The sequence below is a fragment of the Drosophila miranda genome, assembly GCF_003369915.1.
Source record: "Drosophila miranda strain MSH22 chromosome Y unlocalized genomic scaffold, D.miranda_PacBio2.1 Contig_Y1_pilon, whole genome shotgun sequence".
In the NCBI taxonomy this organism is placed as follows: Eukaryota; Metazoa; Arthropoda; class Insecta; order Diptera; family Drosophilidae; genus Drosophila; species Drosophila miranda.
In genome coordinates this window covers 7,958,389-7,978,903 of record NW_022881603.1, presented here as the reverse complement: position 1 = coordinate 7,978,903, position 20,515 = coordinate 7,958,389, and the positions used below count along the sequence as shown (strand labels likewise).

Below are 20,515 nucleotides of genomic sequence, written 5' to 3'. Positions count from 1 at the left end.
TTGGGCGAAGAGTGGCGGAGCAAGCGGAGCAGCAGAAATGTTTTTACATAAATTGGAATCGTTTCAATTTGGGGGGAGGACGACTTGGAGTTGGGAAACAGAAATCTGTACAATTTATTTATGCCGATTCACAGACCCCCATCCTAATTTGCCTCTTTCAATGGCACTATTTGAGAGCCCTACTAATGTACTTTTTCTCTTTCTGTTTGCAGTCTGCCACAGTTGCCTCATTAATCACCTGCGCAAGGATCGCTTCTGTCCACGGTGCGAGATGGTCATCAACAACGCCAAGCCGAATATCAAGTGAGTAGACTCTTCAGCGTGCCCAGATAGAGTCGTTCGTCGTGTTGTCTGTCTTTGACAACACCGATTAGATGATAGATACAATAATGGAATGGAATGGATAGGAGATGGAGAAGGAGCCTGGTGGGTGCCTGGAAGATGCCTGGAAGATGCCAGCCAATGTCTGCCACTTGACGAGGGAATGAGGCATGGGGGAATGTAAAAGGAAGCTCAGGCATTGGCAAAACTCTTTGAAATCTGCTTTATATATATAGATCTGCATCTTGTATACTGTATAGACTCCTCTGGAGCTTTGTGGGAAGTACACATGAACATACATTGGTGTTTTTAATTCAGTTGATAGAATCCAATATCTCATGGAAAAGCTGCGTCAAGTTGAGTTTTGACATGTTATCTTTGTTTCCAGTTTTCCATTGGTTCCGTTCCGTTAGCTTCACTGATTAGCTTTTGACTCCTGGCAAAGTACTTCCACTCATTGTCATGCGGGACCTCCCTAAAAGTGTCTGGAGGGGGGGGGGGGGGGGGGGGGGGGGGGGGGGTTTGGGGGAACATTTCCGTTTTAGTTCACTTAGAGATTGATTTTCCCCGGGGAAAACCACTGCCAGTGGGTGGATTGTGGAATCGGAGTAGTAGTTTCTTCGAACCCCACAACTTTCCGTATCGTTTGACGGGTTGCCTGTTGGTGCGTGGCGTGGGGGGCGTGGTAGGTAATTGTGGTTGAGAAGCGGTGGCCAAGCAGAAAAGTTTATCAAAAAACCTTTGGCCCCAAAGTGGGGCATAAACTAAGACAAGACACTTCTCGGAATCCCCCACCTTTGTGGAAACTTTTGGCTGTGGTTAACTTTATTACTCGGGAATGTGGCTGCGTAATGAAAAACACGTTTCGTGTAGAAGGCAGGCAACCAGGCGGAGATGTGGCAGAATCTATTTAAGCTGCAGCACCAACTTTAATGGGAATCTGTACAGAAAACCACCCGCTGGTGGCACGCTCACGTTTCCCCCCAATCCAAGCAATGCTGCCGCCTGCCTCCAGCGCCGCACGTTGTAATCTCTCCCGTTGCACACACACACACAAACACACAAAAAGATAATGAATACAAATTCAAAGCGAGGCGATATTTTGGGGGCAGACGAAATGAAGAACAGGTGAATGGATGAACCTTTTCGTTGCTTTGCCTGGCACTGAGTCCCTGGCCAAATGGTGTGAAGTGCCTTACGGGTAGGGGAGGAGGCAAGGTTGACTGCAAACAAGTGTCTTTTGTGCCCCGTGGATGCTGCTGGCTGGCTGGCTGGCTGGCTGGCTGGTTGACTCTGCTTTCCATGAATTTTTAGTGGCCCCAGTCATATTGGTAGAAGTAGTAGTCGCGCAGTATTCAGGCAGTCTCAAGTCTCCAATTAAATTTATTGCGAAAGTTTATTGTTTAACCCAAAAAAGGGGCATAGGAAGGGGAAACGGAAAGGGAAAGGAAACGAGGGGGAACGTTGTGAGTTGCTGCGGACACCGCAACTCTACAGTTATACCCGATACTTAGTCAGTATGGCTCTCCTCCGGCAGACGCCGCTAATATTGAACGACACGACAAAGAGTGCGTGCGAGAGAGACAGAAAATCAGTCTGAGCGTGACGTCGGGCGCTGCGTAGCCAGTGCAAATTTATTTGCATACCAAATTTGGTTACTCTAGCCTTAATAGTCTCTGAGATTTGTGAATATCCCCAGATTTTCATCCTTTGCGGGGGCGGAAGGGGGTGTGGCGAAATTTTGAAACAAACTCGTCTCGGTCCGATATATTAGGAGTGTGGATACCAAATTTGGTTGCTCTAGCTTTTATAGTCTCTGAGATCTAGGCGCTATTGTTTTACTCTAAGCAAAGCCGGCTATGCTACGTGTGTGTTAGAGAGAGACAGGGCGAGAAAAAATGAAATTCTTTTCTTGATGCTGGCTATAATAATAATACGATCCAATTCAGATTCCGCAGTCTTAAAGATATGGTCATTCTCTACAATTCTACGTTTTTGGTTTTCTCATATCTTTAAAATTGTGCCACAGACTTTCGTCCTTTGTGGGGGCGGAAGTGGGCGGGGCGAAGTTTTGAAATATTTTTGTAGCAGTGACATATCACAGAAGTCTGGATCCAAAACATCGTTGCTCTAGCTCTTATAGTCTTTGAGCACTACGCGCTGAAGGGGACGGACAGACGGACGGACGGACAGACGGACAGACAGACAGGGCCCAATCAACTCGGCTATTGATGCTGATCAAGAATATATATACTTTATGGGGTCGGAAACGATTCCTTCTGGACGTTACACACATCCACTTTTACCACAAATCTAATATACCCCAATACTCATTTTGAGTATCGGGTATAAAAAGAAACAGCAGCAGAAGCAGCGAAACACAAAAGAAAAGTCAGTTTCACTCGAACTCAGTTTGTCATTGAAAAGATAAACAACAACAAAATAAAGCTCGCCTTTTGCTGTAAAAGCAAATAAAGCTTGCACTGTGGGAAGGGGGGCACAACAACAGCAACGGTCAAAATAATACGAGTTGTAGTGTCTGACATTTCAGACGATACTCGAAGACTCTCTACGTCTCTACGCGTACGAGGATAGGTAGTGTTTCTTAGCGGCTAAGATAGATAAACAGCACTCGGTTATCGCTAGATAGTTTCAGAACAATTTTGGGTTATTTGTTGTTGTTGCTTATTATCGAACGTTCACTGTACAAAGGTGGGGGACAAATATTTGTCACTCTAAACTAGATTTCCACCAAATGGCGGGAATAAGCGTCTTCTGAATAAGGCATTACTTCAACTGAATTCCATGCTTCTTTTCCACTCATTTTGGGTGCTATAGATCTCATAGATCTCATAGTAATAGAACCGCTCTTAGATCTTCTAGGCTTTGGAGAGGTTTCGAGGATCTCTACAGGAATCTGTGTAGACGGAAGATGCACTAATTCATAGAAAGCCTTACTGCAATTCTTCTACAAATTTCTTCTGTAAATAAAATTATACATATACTCCGTAGTACCAAGATTATACGTTTTTCCCCTCCACTGTGGTTTCACCGTATTTGTGTCAGGCCTCGGCCATGTTTTCATAGCTGTCTCCGCCGCCGTAGACTACCTTTAGGCACTGACGAAGAGAGACAATGCCAGCAGAATCATCTGATATAAACTGCCAAAACGAGGAAGAAGTAAGAGAAAGAAAGAAAGGAAAATAGACGCAGAACTTCCAGCAGCAGAAAAAGCAACAACAACAACAACAACAACAACGACAACTGGCGGCGCAAGACGACTCGCATTTCCAAGAAAACAAATCGAAATACGGCAAAGATAATTAACGGGCGGGTCTTGCGCTCAGTTTTCGCCGACGGCAAACGACAATGACGTTGACGTCCACGCAGCGCCGACACCGACGAAGGGACAGGACAGCTGAAAAACAACAAGCAGGGGAAGAGAGCGCGTGTGAGTGAGAGAGGGAGCACGAAGAGTTGCGGCTTCTGTTTCGTTGTTGTTGCTCTTGCGTGCATTGGTATTCTTTTTGTGAAAGAGCGATTTCCGAAAGAAGCTAAAACTGAAAGTGAGCAAGAGCGGGAGAGCTAGAGTGTGGGAGAGAGTAAATAAAAGTTGAAAGAGCTCAAACTTTATTTCAAGTTGAAGAAGTCGCCTGACAGTGGGTGGCATGGGAATTGAAATGATTGAGTGCGATACAAAAAAAAAGACAAAAAGAAGAAAAAGAAGTTGAGCTGCCCCTGGGAGGGGCAGAGAGGTAAAAGTTTTGGTATCTCTAATTTGTTTGATCATTCACTGATGTCTATCGCTGGCTTAAATCCAATCCAATTTCGGAGGTTAATAAATACTGATAGATTGATTGCAGAGATATCACATTTCCGAGGTCTACGAATAAGATAATGAGAGAGCAGTCTGGCAGATCGGTGCCCTTCAATGGTTAGATCCCTTACCTTCCCTTCCGTAGCGCCTGCCTGTCCCTCCCTTTATCATCTGCGCCGTAGCTCACCTTTCCCTCGCGTTCATCTTCTTATTCCATCTCTTCATCTTTCTATTCCATTTAAGACCTTTTTGGGTTTCTCCACTCTCCTTCATTCTTTTTCTTTTCGTTGGTTGCATGTGTGTGTGTGTGTGTGTGTGAGGAATGATTGAAGTGAGCGCCTGCATGGGCCGGAGAGAAGAGGAGAGCGAGCAGAGCTGTTTGAAAGGCGACTTAATGCGAGAGTTCCTGTGTTCCACCACCGCCACACCGCCGCACCACCAACATGCCACACCACATCGCTCTATCACCATCGTCACCATCGTCGAGCAGCAGCACATGCCAAGGAGCAATAGCTGTAGTTTCCTTATCCTCCTTCCCCTTTTTTTTTTTCTCCATCCCCCTCCTCTCTGCTGCGGCGCTGCCTCTCCTTGTTATACCCGATACTCAAAATGAGTATTGGGGTATATTAGATTTGTGGTAAAAGTGGATGTGTGTAACGTCCAGAAGGAATCGTTTCCGACCCCATAAAGTATATATATTCTTGATCAGCATCAATAGCCGAGTCGATTGAGCCATGTATGTCTGTCCGTCTGTCCGTCCGTCCGTCTGTCCGTCCCCTTCAGCGCCTAGTGCTCAAAGACTATAAGAGCTAGAGCAACGATGTTTTGTATCCAGACTTCTGTGATATGTCACTGCTACAAAAATATTTCAAAATTTCGCCTCGCCCACTTCCGCCCCCACAAAGGACGAAAATCTGTGGCATCCACATTTTTAAAGATACGATAAAACCAAAAACGCAGAATCGTAGAGGATGACTATATGTTTTAGAATGTAAGATCTCAACCAGATCGTATAATTATTATAGCCAGAATCAAGAAAACAATTTCATTCTTTCTCGCTCTGTCTCTCTCTAACACACAGGTTTCATGGTCGGTTTTGCCAATTGCAAAATATGAGTTCAAGGATCTCAGAACCTATAAGAGCCAGAGCAACCAAATTTGGTATCCACACTCCTGTGATATCGGACCTTGACCGTTTCGTGTCCAAATTTCGCCACACCCCCTTCTGCCCCCACAAAGGACGAAAATCTGGGGCATCCACAAATCTCAGAGACTATTAAGGCTAGAGTAACCAAATTTGGTATCCGCACTTCTGTTAGATCTCACTATAAAACGTATATCTCAGAATTTCGCCCCACCCCCTTCCGCCCCCACAAAGGACGAAAATCTGTTGCATCCACAATATTGCACATTCGAGAAAACTAAAAACGCAGAATCATAGATAACGACCATATCTATCAGATTGCTGAATCTGGACCAGATCAGATAATTTGTATAGCCAAAAGGAACAAATCAATTTGCACTGGCTACGCAGCGCCCGACGTCACGCTCAGACTGATTTTCTGTCTCTCTCGCACGCACTCTTTGTCGTGTCGTTTAATATTAGCGGCGTCTGCCGGAGGAGAGCCATACTGACTTAGTATCGGGTATAACTGTAGAGTTGCGGTGTCCGCAGCTACTCACAACGTTCCCCCTCGTTTAGCGTTTTTGTTGCGTGCCATTGAAGCAATAGAAAATTGCATCTGCCGCCTAATTTGTACGGGCGCTTCTTGTCCTGTCTCTCTTCCTTCCTCCCTTTGTGTGTTCTCATTTCCGCGCCAAGGAAGTGCCTCTGTTTCGACTTTTTCGACTTTGGTTTCTGCCCCTGCCCCTACTCCTTCTCCTTCTCCTATGTCTTTGTCGCACAGTCCTTTCCATTCCAATGAGCACGCACCAGGATGAATCGAAGTGAACCAAACCGAGTTGTAACCGTTGTCTTCTTAATCCCTATCCTTGCAGATCGGACACCACGCTCCAGGCGATCGTCTACAAGCTCGTGCCGGGCCTCTACGAGCGGGAGCTGATGCGGAAGCGGGCCTTCTACAAGGATCGGCCGCAGGAGGCAGCCCTGGCCACGCCCGAGCAGCGGGGCGATGATACGGAGCACTTGATATTCGGCCCCACGGATAACATGTCCTTGTCCCTGGAATACGCGAAGTTGGGGTAGGTTTCATCAGCACCAATATGGTCCTATATATAGCGCCAGATCCGCATCCCCCTCCCGTTCATCCACTAATCTATGGTTTCTGCCACTCTCTTTCATCCCTCTCTGGCCCAACAGTGAACTTAGCACCGAATCAGAAGTGGAGTCCCTGCGTCCGAGGTACCTCCAGTGTCCGGCCATGTGTCGGGTGAGCCACCTCAAGAAGTTCGTCTACGACAAGTTCGACATCGACGTGCAGCGCTTCAGCATCGACATTATGTACAAGGTGAAGACGATCGTCCTGCTGGACTACTACACCCTCATGGACATTGCGTACATCTACACGTGGAAGCGGGACGCGCCCATGCGCTTCTACTTCAGGGTGTACGAGTCGCTGCAGCGACAGGTGAAGCCCCCGCCACGCCGCATGCTCCCAGCTCCCCTGAAGTTGGTGAAGCAGGAGCCGACGCCGGTGCCAGAAGCGCCGAAGGTAGAGCAAACCTCGCCCACAGCAGCTCCGGTATCGCCGCCTGCTAGCATAAAGCAGGAGCTGCAGGAGGAGATCCGTGTGCCCAGCGAGCAGCCCCTCAAGCTGATCATCAACCGGAATATGCTGGAGAAGCGCGAGAAGAGCCACTCGCCGCAGTCCTCCAAGTCGAGCGCCAAGAGCAATCATCACACGCCCACCACTCCATTCTCCTCCTCCTCCTGTCCATCGCCCAGCGGGGAGCTCAATATCAAGCTGAAGATCGATCTGTCCAAGCACAACAGCGTGACCATCATCAACATGTCCGACCCGGAGCGCAAGGAGATCGTGAAGCCGCTGAAACCGGAGAAGGAGTCGCGCTCCAAGAACCGCAGCAAGGACAAGGACGGCAGTCCCAAGTCCTCGAGCAGCAGCAGCGATCGGAGGCGTAAGAGTCCCAGCCCGCTGACGGTGCCTCCGCTGACCATACGCACCGAGCGCATCCTCAGTCCCAGCGGTGTCAGCACCTTGAGTCCACGCTGCGTGGCCAGCAGCTCCTTCCACGAGGATCCCAAGTCGGAGTTCCTCAAGTCCTTTGCCCTGACGCCCATCAAGGTGAAGGTGGAGTCCCCGGAGAGGTCCCCCATCAGCCACAGAGCGCTTACCCCTCCGAAAACGACTGCTTCTGGCTCTGGGTCCGCGTCCCACTCGCATCACAGCGGCGGGTCCAAGTGCACCCTGGAGGACAGGGAGCTGAGGAGGCCGCCCGCCGGAATGGCACCCAAGTCGATCGCCTCCTCAAATCGCAAGATCAAGGAACCCGTCAAGGCCGTCTCCAAGAAGCCGAAGCTCTCGCCGCCCCTGCCTCGCGAGGACTTCAAGATTCGTCTGCCCGCCACCAATTCTCATTCGCATCCGCCAACTCCGACCACGCCGCCACCTTTTGTCGGCAGCTTGGAGAAGCTCATGCCGCCACCGCCAAAGCCCCCTATGCTGGCGTCACGCAAGCCCCAGCTCGCGGCACAATTCGCTCCGCCTTCGCCCCACCACCCGGTCATGCAGATGGCGGCTCCGGGCAACCGCACGCCCATCGCCAAGCGCTACCACCCTATTCTGCCCAAGGCGGCGCGACCCAATCCGTTCGCCAACATTCCCAACGATGTCAACCGTCTGCTGAAAGACGCTGGCACCGAGATCAAGTCGATTGGAGGCAGCACAAGCACCACCTCGGCCAAGTCGCATGTGTACGGGCCCAAGGCTGACTCCAAGATGGGACCACCGCCGCCACCGGCAGGTGCTGCAGCTCCCCACGCAGCACGCCACACCAGCGGAGGCCACGTCAAGACGGGATTCAACAATCAACCGCAACCCCATCCGGCTCCCAGCTCCAATGGCAGCCAGAACAAGGCGGCCAACAACTACCTCAATTTGGCCCTGTTCAATGCCAGCAAGTCCAAGGGCCGGGAGGCGCCGCACGGATGCCGCACGCCCATGTACACGCCCAACTCGCCCATTTACTCGCCCAGCTCGCCGCAGTACGTGCCCAACTACAACATCCCCACGATGCCCACCTACAAGTACACGCGGCGAGCAAGTACCAAGCCGAGCCAGGCCACCGCCGGAGGCTACCTGCAGAGCATGCTCGGTGGTGGTGTTGGCGGCAGCGGCAGCGGCGGGGTATTGCTGTCGGGGTCGCTGTTCCCATCACCGCCCACGAAGGCCGACCAGAACACCAATCCGGCGGGAGCAGCTCCGTCCTCCGGCCATGCCTTCCAGCGTGGCGCCAGTCCCAGCCACGAGGACGCGCCCGAGAAGCAACAGGTGAAGGTCAAGTCGTTGCTCAACTCGTGCAACATCAACATTCCCTCCTCGCTGTCGATCACAATCTCCAGGGACAACGGCGACTCCTCGTCGGCCAGCAACGGATCGCATCCGAAGCACACGAGTCCCGTCAACAACTACATCGAGATCGTAAAACTGCCGGACCAGCCGCAGGACCAGGGACAGAAGTCAGCCGCCAGCGTCACGGAGGCCCAGAAACGGCAGTCGCCGCCAGCATCCGCACCCGGACGCACTCCACCACTGATGTCGCGTATGACGCCGCCACAGTTGCCGCAAACAGCCCCGCCACCCTCTTCGCCTTCCACCGCTCCCCGAGGGATCACACCCCCAAGATATCGCCCCCCGCCAGCGGCAAGGGCACGCCTCTAAAGACCGTGCTGACGCCCTCGCAGGCGTATAGCGAGAAGACGCCCAGTCCGGAGAAGCGCAGTGCCCAGATGGGAAGCCACTCGCCCACCGCCAGCGAGAACAAGTCACCAAAGTTGGCAGGACAGTCGGCACCAGGATCAACCAATCCCAACGGTGATCCGGCGGCCAAGAAGTTCCGACCCATTCTGCCTCGCCAGAACGCACAGATCCCAGACATGGCCGCCAAGCTGCCCAGCCTGGGGCCCGCATTCAACTTCAGCCAGCCCCAAAGCAAGGTCCACACCGGCGCCAAGAAGTTGCCTACCAGCAAGAAGTCCCCCAACGGAGGAGCAGCAGTCTTTCTGCCGCCCCCCCAGAAGCTTCCCAACGGCAGTCACCCGGCGCAGAAGCCGAGTCCTCCGCTGAAGAGCCAACAGGCGGGTGGCAAGAAGGCAAACAAGAATTCCACACCGCCCCCGTCCTCGTCCGCCGCTTTGGGGGGTGGTGTCCAAGGGAAAATGGGAAAACTTATGCCTCATCCCGGTTTGCCGGGCTTAAACGCCCCGCTGAGCATCGCCTCCAGTGCCGCGGCCGCTGCCGGTCAAATGGATCTGAACAACTTCATCAAGGAGAACCTGATCCGGGCTCAGGTGGCCCAGGCTGCCCAAGCGGCCGCCAATCAGTCGAATATGCTGTACAACTTTGCCCAGATCGGGCACATTTCCCCGGCGATGTACAACTACCAACAGGCGGTTCTCATGGAACAGCTCACGCGGATGCAGCGGGCGGGCAACGAGGCGTTCAACGACTACCTTCAGAAGCTGAAGAATGCGACCAATGGCCAGGCAGGCGATGGGGACCACAAGCCGATCATGCCCATGCTGCCCACCGTCAACCTGCCCAGCCCCTCCTCGGCTACATCGGCAGCCAGCCCCAAGACCTCAGCCCTGCCCAACGGAAAGCTGACTGCAGCGGCTACAGCCCCATCCAGCCACACGCCATCATCGCTAGCCAAGGCCGGCAGTGGGGCTAGTCCACGTCAGCAGACGGCGGCCACCCCCGCCGCACCCCTCGCGTCTGCCACCAAGAGAAAGTGAACCGCAGCCGCCACCCGTCCATACCCCTCGTTTCCGTTGAGGCGGAAGCTGAAGGGAGTCCGAGCGAGGTGTGAGATGGCCATTATTAAAGGAGAGGCAACATCAGAAGCACCAGCAGTAGCAGCAGTGCCTCCTGGAAAGCTCTAATTATTATTTAAAGACTTTGTTTTTAGTTGTACGCCACCCCGTTCTCCAGTCAGAACCAGTACCAGATCCAGAACCAATTCCCCGCCCTAATTATTGTTAGAAGCAACCACCATGCCACCCCAGAACGGGGTAGCTGGCTCATGCCACATCCATCCGAGCCCCTAGGCTATAGACCTATTTAAATATTGATAATTTTATCATCGAACAGATGTATACAGAAAAAAAGACAGCGATTCAGAATCGATTTATGCAGATGCGATAATCATATAAATATATATTTAAGTGCTCCGGCAAAAGTTGAGCTAATCCTAAGTGTAAATACCATCCATTAAATACGATTTTATATAATCCTTTTTACTCAAAAACTAAGCAGAAAAATAAAAATCTAATTTATACCAAAAAAAAAAAAACATTGGCTTTCTTCCTGTTTTTCCCACTGTGGAAACGGAACACACACACACACAGAGAGTCGCACGCTGCGTTTCGAGCATTTCTAATCTGCCAATTCCGTCGCACCGTTTTTCTGCCAGAGAAAAAAATGTCAAAGTCTTTAAAATGAAAAATCCTCGGCATCGCAGACCAGGCCCAGACACAGACTCAGACCCAGGCATCCCATCGACGACCCTTGGAGAGACAAAGAAATAAAAGATTATATTGGGTTTCTCGCTGATACGGATGCGACGGACACGACGCGACGGCCACTACGGGATTGCAGCATCGCCATCGCCAGTCTGTCCGTCCCTTCGTTCGTCCAACGTTGGGTTTTCTTTTCGCTCGGAAACATTCAATAAAAACGATTGGAAATCCTGTGGCCTTTTGTTGTTGTTTCCCTTTTTCTTTGATGTTTTCCTTCTTTTTCCCCTATTTTCTGGCACTTTTTGCAGAGTTTCCGATTTCAAAAATTGCCAATTTTTCTCGAATGTGTCCCAAAAGAATGCCAATCCGAGACATGAACATAATTCGTATAATGAATATGCTTCCAGATAAGAGAGACACGGACACGGCGCCCAGGACAGGGGATGAGAGGTGAGATAGTGCCGCACAGGGGTTGATTAGGTGAGAATTGCCTCCACAGAAGAGATGTATGTCATATGGGGGCTACGGCTACTGGGAGAACTGCCATGTGGCTCCACAAAACAATTAACATCTGATTCCATCTCTGGCCAACACTCATCTCATCTGGCTTTAATAATTTATGCGATTTTGCGGCCTAAGCCGAAAACTCCAATTAGAATAAATAAACCCTTTTCGCAAAGCTCAACTTTTCTTGCCTTGCCCCAAAAGTGCCAAAAACCTCGCAGATATATGGTCTTACCGTACGTACCTCTCAGTTCTTCTGCCACTTCCACTGGCAGTGCCACGATGTGGCAGGCAGGCCACATCTGAAAACTGGTTTAATATGCTTGGCTTTTAGCGCATTACGTCGGCATTTATAAATCGTTTCGGTAAGTACAAGATGCGAGTGCAGAGTACACAGGCACACATATTGCTGCCATGTAAGCATAATAGCAAATGCTAAATTACTTACCCTCAGGTAGAGAGTGTACGTGTATCGTGGGATTCTTACCATATGCTTGATATGCCCATAACCGTTCGAAATCTATTCGTGTTTGGTTCGCATTGGAAGGATATTGATTTGACAGGACTTACAGCTTATGACACAAGAAATTTGATAGCTAGTATAATAGATAATACACTATACTATTGCCCTTTGATGCATTACAACAAATATTTCAGTTATATGCTTTTCCAACAAGTCTACTTCTCCTGAGAGTAATACAACTATGAAAACTATGGCTAATGAAACATGTTGCTCTAAAACTATTGAAGCTGGCTGCTCTGAAACTGTAAGCTTGGCTGCTTTGAATATTCCTCCATAGCAGTTAGCTTCCAGAATCTAGATTCTAGATAGATATCATTCAGCTGATAGTCTCACATTATTCGCAATGAAATAATGAGACCACACCCAGATTAAAATGTCTTATAATTATACACTAGGGAGCGAGTCGCGCCTCGATTGTCCTAGCAACAAAAAAACCCTCGATGAAACGCGGTTTGTCAAGAAATTACGGGAAGAATATACAATCGATGGACAGTGATTTTTCCAAAATTAACGTGCAGAAAATATTAGTGGTATCTACCGACGCTCCTCGACGACGAGGAATACTAGAGGATAGACACTATGCAAATAGTGTTTATAATATCCTCATAAGCTTTTCAGTTTCTTCAAGTACATTATATATAAAACGTGCTCAAAGGCAGGGGCATCTTTCCAGTCACTTTCCACAAAACGCTTTTCCTGAAGTTATGAAAGTTTTGTAGTTTACAGGGTTGTTCTTTGGATTATCGTTACATCACAATCCTGAGCGTAAAACTTTCGGGTTGTCGGTTAAGGAAATGTGCGCAAACTCTAGAACTAAAACAATTCCAAACTATAGAAAAGTAAAAACACAACTTTGCTGGCAGCATAATCGGCAAAGTATTTACAGGTGCTTTAAAAATCAAGTTGCCGAACCAAGAAGATTATTAGTGCTCTTTTTGCTGACTTAGTCGCAAAAATGAAAGAAAAGACCATTCCATGTGCACTTCTTTGTTACATTGACAGTTCTTATCCGTTCTACGCTGAAAAACTGGAAAATAATCCATTCTGTTAGCAAGCACTTAAAGACTGTCGATAAATCAAACAGACACCAGCTCTCCGACGCATCAAACCAAGATCTCCCTTCGCCACACAAGTATTTTAATGAATTAATCCAGTTCAGTCAGTCGGTGGCATTTAAAGTGTCGTACTGGAATCGCCACTAACTTCCGGGAAAATTCGCAACTCATTGAAGTTTCCTTCCTTTGTGGGGCATCGCTGTTACTTAGTTGTTTTCGCTCGAGGTCAGATGGTTTGATAAATTGAACTTAATACCATTTGTTGTAGTAATATCAGATAAATGTTTATATTGCAGCTTGCATCTTAGTTTAATGCTTCCTTTACTGCTTTCAAATGGGATAGCGCCAGTTGGAAAAGCCCTATAATGCATATGGGATAGTATTGATCGGTTGAACGCTAGCTTGTAGTGACAGAGCAGCTATTGACATCAAATTGGACCCAAATCGGTATAAAATAAAAGTAATCTGTAAGGGGAATCGGTCTACAGGTTAGCCAATCAGATATTGGGCCAGAAATAGCATTTCCCGACAGGTAGATACATAGCAGGAGAGTCCTTTCTGTAATGTTTATGAAACATGCAGTTATTATTCTCAGCGCTACCACATCGATCATTCATCCATCAGTCAAGTCAACTTGTAGAGCATATAATCGACAGACAGCCGTGTGATTGCTAATTAAATTTCATTTGATGAACGATTCAACCTGTCGCTGTCGGAAAAGTCGTTGCCTTAATTTATCGACATTATGTAACAAATGTTAGGCACATAAATCGTTATTGAAGAGCCCTCATGGGCGACAGAACAAATTGCAATTAGAAGGACCTGGTCGGGCGCCCTTGTAGCTGGCCATCAAAAATTTTGCCAGGAGAGTCAACTTTTGTTACCAAATCAATTAAAGTCGCTTTCTGCTGCTGCTGTTGTTGGCAACTTTGTCCGTATGTCGCCATGTGAGCCGTTGAGGGGGCTTGATGCAGGGGGCGAGCTGTTTTGTAGAGCGTTTTCCCATGTTATTATACCCGATATTCAAAATGAGTATTGGGGTATATTAGATTTGTGGTAAAAGTGGATTTGTGTAACGTCCAGAAGGAATCGTTTCCGACCCCATAAAGTATATATATTCTTGATCAGCATCAATAGCCGAGTCGATTGAGCCATGTCTGTCTGTCCGTCTGTCCGTCCGTCCGTCTGTCCGTCTGTCCGTCCCCTTCAGCGCCTAGTGCTCAAAGACTATAAGAGCTAGAGCAACGATGTTTTGGATCCAGACTTCTGTGATATGTCACTGCTACAAATATATTTCAAAATTTCGCCCCACCCTCTTCCGCCCACACAAAGGACGAAAATCTGTTGCATCCACAATATTGCACATTCGAGAAAACTAAAAACGCAGAATCATAGATAATGACCATATCTATCCGATTGCTGAATCTGGATCAGATCAGATCATTTTTATAGCCAATAGGAACAAATCAATTTGCAGTGGCTACGAAGCGCCCGACATCACGCTCAGACTGATTTTCTGTCTCTCTCGCACGCACTCTTTGTCGTGTCGTTTAATATTAGCGGCGTCTGCCGGAGGAGAGCCATACTGACTAAGTATCGGTTATAACCGTAGAGTTGCGGTGTCCGCAGCAACTCACAACGGTTGTTATCTATGATTCTGCGTTTTTATACCCGATACTCAAAATGAGTATTGGGGTATATTAGATTTGTGGTAAAAATGGATGTGTGTAACGTCCAGAAGGAATCGTTTTCGACCCCATAAGGTATATATATTCTTGATCAGCATCAATAGCCGAGTCGATTGAGCCCTGTCTGTCTGTCCGTCCGTCCGTCTGTCCGTCTGTCCGTCCCCTTCAGCGCTTAGTGCTCAAAGACTATAAGAGCTAGAGCAACGATGTTTTGGATCCAGACTTCTGTGATATGTCACTGCTACAAAAATATTTCAAAACTTCGCCCCGCCCACTTCCGCCCCCACAAAGGACGAAAATCTGTGGCATCCACAATTTTAAAGATATGAGAAAACCAAAAACGTAGAATTGTAGAGAATGACCATTTCTTTAAGACTGCGGAATCTGAATTGGATCGTATTATTATTATAGCCAGCATCAAGAAAACAATTTCATTTTTTCTCGCCCTGTATCTCTCTAACACACACGTAGCATAGGCGGCTTTGCTTAGAGTAAAACATTAGCGCCTAGATCTCAGAGACTATAAAAGCTAGAGCAACCAAATTTGGTATCCACACTCCAAATATATCGGACCGAGACGAGTTTGTTTCAAAATTTCGCCACACCCCCTTCCGCCCCGCGAAGGACGAAAATCTGGGGATATTCAAAAATCTCAGAGACTATTAAGGCTAGAGTAACCAAATTTGGAATCCGCACTCCTGTTAGATCTTTCTATAAAACGTGTATCTCAAAATTTCGCCCCACCCTCTTCCGCCCACACAAAGGACGAAAATCTGTTGCATCCACAATATTGCACATTCGAGAAAATTCTGAGATATACGTTTTATAGTGAGATCTAACAGAAGTGCGGATACCAAATTTGGTTACTCTAGCCTTAATAGTCTCTGAGATTTGTGGATGCCCCAGATTTTCGTCCTTTGCGGGGCGGAAGGGGGTGTGGCGAAATTTGGACACGAAACGGTCAAGGTCCGATATCACAGGAGTGTGGATACCGAATTTGGTTGCTCTGGCTCTTATAGGTTCTGAGATCCTTGAACTCATATTTTGCAATTGGCAAAACCGACCATGAAACCTGTGTGTTAGAGAGAGACAGAGCGAGAAAGAATGAAATTGTTTTCTTGATTCTGGCTATAATAATTATACGATCTGGTTGAGATCTTACATTCTGAAACATATAGCCATCCTCTACGATTCTGCGTTTTTGGTTTTATCCTATCTTTAAAAATGTGGATGCCACAGATTTTCGTCCTTTGTGGGGGCGGAAGTGGGCGGGGCGAAGTTTTGAAATGTTTTTGTAGCAGTGACATATCACAGAAGTCTGGATACAAAACATCGTTGCTCTAGCTCTTATAGTCTTTGAGCACTAGGCGCTGAAGGGGACGGACAGACGGACAGACGGACGGACGGACAGACGGACAGACGGACAGACAGACATAGCTCAATCGACTCGGCTATTGATGCTCATCAAGAATATATATACTTTATGGGGTCGGAAACGATTCCTTCTGGACGTTACACACATCCACTTTTACCACAAATCTAATATACCCCAATACTCATTTTGAGTATCGGGTATAAAAAGTATCAATTTACCAGCGCAGGAGAATGGTTTGGTAGACTGTTTACTGATGCCGAGAACGGTACGGTAGAGGAGGGATCGGTAGAGGAGGGATCGGTAGAGGTTGCGGTGCGTCAGAGAGACGCCAGAGTTCTGGGCTTGGACTGGACCCAAACACAAGAGGAACGAGGGGGAATGTTGTGAGTTGCAGAGGACACCGCAATTCTACAGTTATACCCGATACTAAGTCAGTATGTCTCTCCTCCGGCAGACGCCGCTAATATTGAACGAAACGACAAAGAGTGCGTGCGAGAGAGACAGAAAATCAGTCTGAGCGTAACGTCGGGGGCTGCGTAGACAGTGCAAATTGATTTGTTCCTTTTGGCTATAAAAATGATCTGATCTGATCCAGATTCAGCAATCGGATAGATATGGTCATTATCTATGATTCTGCGTTTTTAGTTTTCTCGAATGTGCAATATTGTGGATGCAACAGATTTTCGTCTTTTGTGGGGGCGGAAGGGGGTGGGGCGAAATTTTGAGATATACGTTTTAAAGTGAGATCTAACAGGAGTGCGGATACCAAATTTGGTTATTCTAGCCTTAATAGTCTCTGAGATTTGATAATATCCCCAGATTTTCATCCTTTGCGGGGGCGGAAGGAGGTGTGGAGATAATGTTTTTTATCCCCAATCGGCCGACTAATTATTTCGAATTAAATAAAACTCGGCGCAGAAATAAAATTACGATATGTTCTTTAATGCGTGACATCCAAATTGCAAGTGTGGCTTGCCTGCTCTTTACATTGCCGCTCCGATCGCTAAGCGCAGCTTCGCTCGGCCGACGTCGGTAGGCAGACGCAAAGCGGAGATAGCGAAGAGCGAGCTGGCAGAGAGCGTTTAGCAGGGCAAGCAAGCCCAAAGCTTTAACAAACAAATGAGTGACATAGACATAAGTAACAAACAAAATAAGCGGCTGAGGGCCAAGAATTAGGTGCTATTTGGCAAGCAGCTAATCGGCTGGGTTCTGCTCCGAACATTCACCCCCCGTTGGAAGGCAAAGGCTTTCAACAGATCCATCCTGAAGGGGCAGAACCGCTATTTTTCCAACGGCCCTCTTGAAGATGCTTGCTTGGGCGCAGCTGGCGGCTACGCTGGGATGATCGTCGAACGCAGCAATCGGCGCTTCTTTACGAAGGCGGCTTGTCGTGATTACGTCTTGATCATCGGGAACCTCTGTAATTGCATAGAATGGCAGGAAATTTGGCAATGTAGAAATTGTTGAAAGTTGAATTTCATTTAGCGTGGATATGTAGGTTTTTAATATATGGAAAAGTTCGCGCTGCAGTTCCTGATTCTCCGATCGCAGTTTTTCCACTTTCACCTGGCACTCGAGCAGCTGCTTCCTGCAATGCTGCTCTAAGTTTTGGTACTCCAGCGTTGTGGGTCGAAAATCGTCAATAGAGATGCACGAGGAATTTTCAAAAGCGGCTAAAGCTGCACGCTTATTCTCCGAGCTATCAATGCTTCCTGATACTATCCAACCAAGTTTAGTCTCCTGCAATGTTGGCAATTGGGCTGATAGTCGAATCTGTCCGCCGCACATTAAATCGAAGAACAAACCAGAACCTATCAACAGATCGATACGTTGGGGCTTGGAGAAATTAGGATCAGCTAGTTTTAGATTATTCGGCAATGGCCAATCCTTTGCGTCTACGCCGAAGTTAGGCTGCATTTCCGCAATTGAGTTGGTGACAATTGCAGCGAAGGAAGCTCGATAGCTTGCGTCCTGGGATTGTACAACTATATGTACAGACTTGCTCGAAGGTAGAATGGAATCTCCGATTCCAGAGATGTGAACATAAGACGAGCGATGATCCAACTGCAACTGATCAGCAAGTCTAGATGTTACAAAGTTTGCCTGTGATGCAGAATCCAAAATGGCACGACATGGGATAAGTGCTCCATAACGATCTGTTACATGGACGAGGGCAGTAGGTAGCAACACGTTCTGGCTAGGCTGAGATTTCTGGATCGAGGGGGAGGGCTAGAACACCCGCTTGCTAGAAGCACAGTCTCGGCCTCTTGCTGGATCGATTCCTCGGCCGGTGAAGAGGAAGATGAAGCACCAGTTCCCGATGGAAAGTGGAGTAGCGTGTGATGTTTGGCCTGGCAATGCCTGCAAAGTCCTGACCTGCACCTCTGCAATTCATGGCCTTTGTTGAGGCAGTTCAAACACAAGCGGCTCTTCTTTGCTTCTTTGTATCGTTCAAACGCAGAGAGATTCAGGAATGCCTGACATCTAGATATGTAATGCTCGGAGGAATTACAATGGTTACATATGGGGTTAGGATGGTCGTTACTGGAGGTGATAAGGGTGACAGGTTTGTCTTCTCCCACCTGTTGACTAGGACTTGTTGCCATGGCTGATCCAAAATTCTCCAGCATCCGACATCTCGCTTCCAGAAATGAGGCCATGCTTGACCACCGAGGCAATCCTGACGTCGGCAAGTTCTCTTCCCATTTCTCCTTTGTTTTGTGGTCCAGTTTCGTGCCTATGATGAAGATCAGCAACCCATCGGATATCTCCTGCGGGGTCGCCAAGGTCTGAAGTGCACGCAAGTGCGAATTGATTTTGTCGCTGAGCGCGCGCAAGCCGATAGCCGAGCCCTTCTCCACCCCTTGCAGCCCGAAAATAGCCTTGACGTGTGCCTGAAAATGTAACAGTTTATTATCGAATCGCAACATTAGTAAATTCAACGCCTTGTCGTAATTCTCCTCAGAAAGTTCCAAGGAACGAATCGTATCCAGCTCAGCAACATCTAGACATCCACGAAGATATTGGAATTTTTCGATGATTGGTATACGATGGTCTTTGTGCACCATTGTCGAGAACATCGAGTGGAATTCTGGCCAATCCATGTAGTTCCCCCCGAATCGCGGAAGCTGCAACTCGGGCATTCGAGAACGGCCTATACTTTTATAGGCGAACAACGACGAATTCCCCTCGAGAGTATGCCGAGCCGTTGAATTGGCAACATTTACCGTGCGAGCAGCCATCAACTCCCGCGACAGCCTGGACCTAACCTTCACATAAACATTCGAAAAGTCCAGTCGGGCATCATGGGCTAACTGCAGGAAATCCAGCCTTTCAAGGCTCGTTTGAGCGGCATCGAAATCCGCATTCATTCGCTCGATTTGCTCTAAGCGAGCTTGAAGTTCTGCCTCATCTAACTCGGCAAGCTCTTCCTTGGTGAGAAAGCGATCCATGGCCTTTAGTTGGCGCGCGATGGACTCGGCCTTGTGCTTGTAGAAATCTACATCACTCGGCATTGCTGCGTTCGCGACATTGGTAGGCTCAGGTGCTGCCATGTTGAGGTTTTAAAAGAGTCACTCAGCACGACCGAAAAAGACACCCTGTATACGTATAAACGTGGGAACCGAAAGCAAAGGGATTACAGCTAATGCCTTTAGCTGTGCGGCTGTGCGAGCTGTCCGATTCCGCTTTGTACTCCGCTTGTGTGTATTAGTGAGATCGCTGCACTGCCTACCGCACTGCACTGACCGAATTGTCGCGACAGAGAAATTAATAGCCAGCAATGCGTGTATGTAGGTGTATGTAAGTGTGTTTTAGCACCGAATTGTGCTTAACCGCCGAAAATTTGCTAGGGCTAACAAATGTCGATCGCGAATGATTATTAATTGACACTGCAACTCAGAGATCACGTCGGGGGCACCAAATTGTATGTGGAGATAATGTTTTTTATCCCCAATCGGCCGACTAATTATTTCGAATTAAATAAAACTCGGCGCAGAAATAAAATTACGATATGTTCTTTAATGCGTGACATCCAAATTGCAAGTGTGGCTTGCCTGCCCTTTACATTGCCGCTCCGATCGCTAAGCGCAGCTTCGCTCGGCCGACGTCGGTAGGCAGACGCAAAGCGGAGATAGCGAAGAGCGAGCTGGCAGAGAGCGTTTAGCAGGGCAAGCAAGCCCAAAGCTTTAACAAACAAATGAGTGACATAGACATAAGTAACAAACAAAATAAGCGGTGTGTTACGTGTGTTTTAGAGAGAGACAGGGCGAGAAAAAATGAAATTGTTTTCTTGATGCTGGCTATAATAATAATACGATCTTATTCAAATTCTGCAGTCTAAAAGATATGGTCATTCTCTACGATTCTGCGAATTTGGTTTTCTCGTATCTTTAAAATTGTGGATGCCACAGATTTTCGTCCTTTGTGGGGGCGGAAGTGGGCGGGGCGAAGTTTTGAAATATTTTTGTAGCAGTGACATATCACAGAAGTCTGGATCCAAAACATCGTTGCTCTAGCTCTTATAGTCTTTGAGCGGACAGACGGACGGACGAACGGACGGACAGACGGACAGA

The 20,515-nt window shown here is 48.0% G+C and overlaps 1 pseudogene; it reads left to right on the top strand.

The window, feature by feature from the left end:
- LOC117190548 overlaps positions 1-10,610 on the top strand; it is a 37,823-nt pseudogene extending 27,213 nt beyond the window's left edge.
- The last annotated feature ends 9,905 nt before the right edge of the window (positions 10,611-20,515 follow it).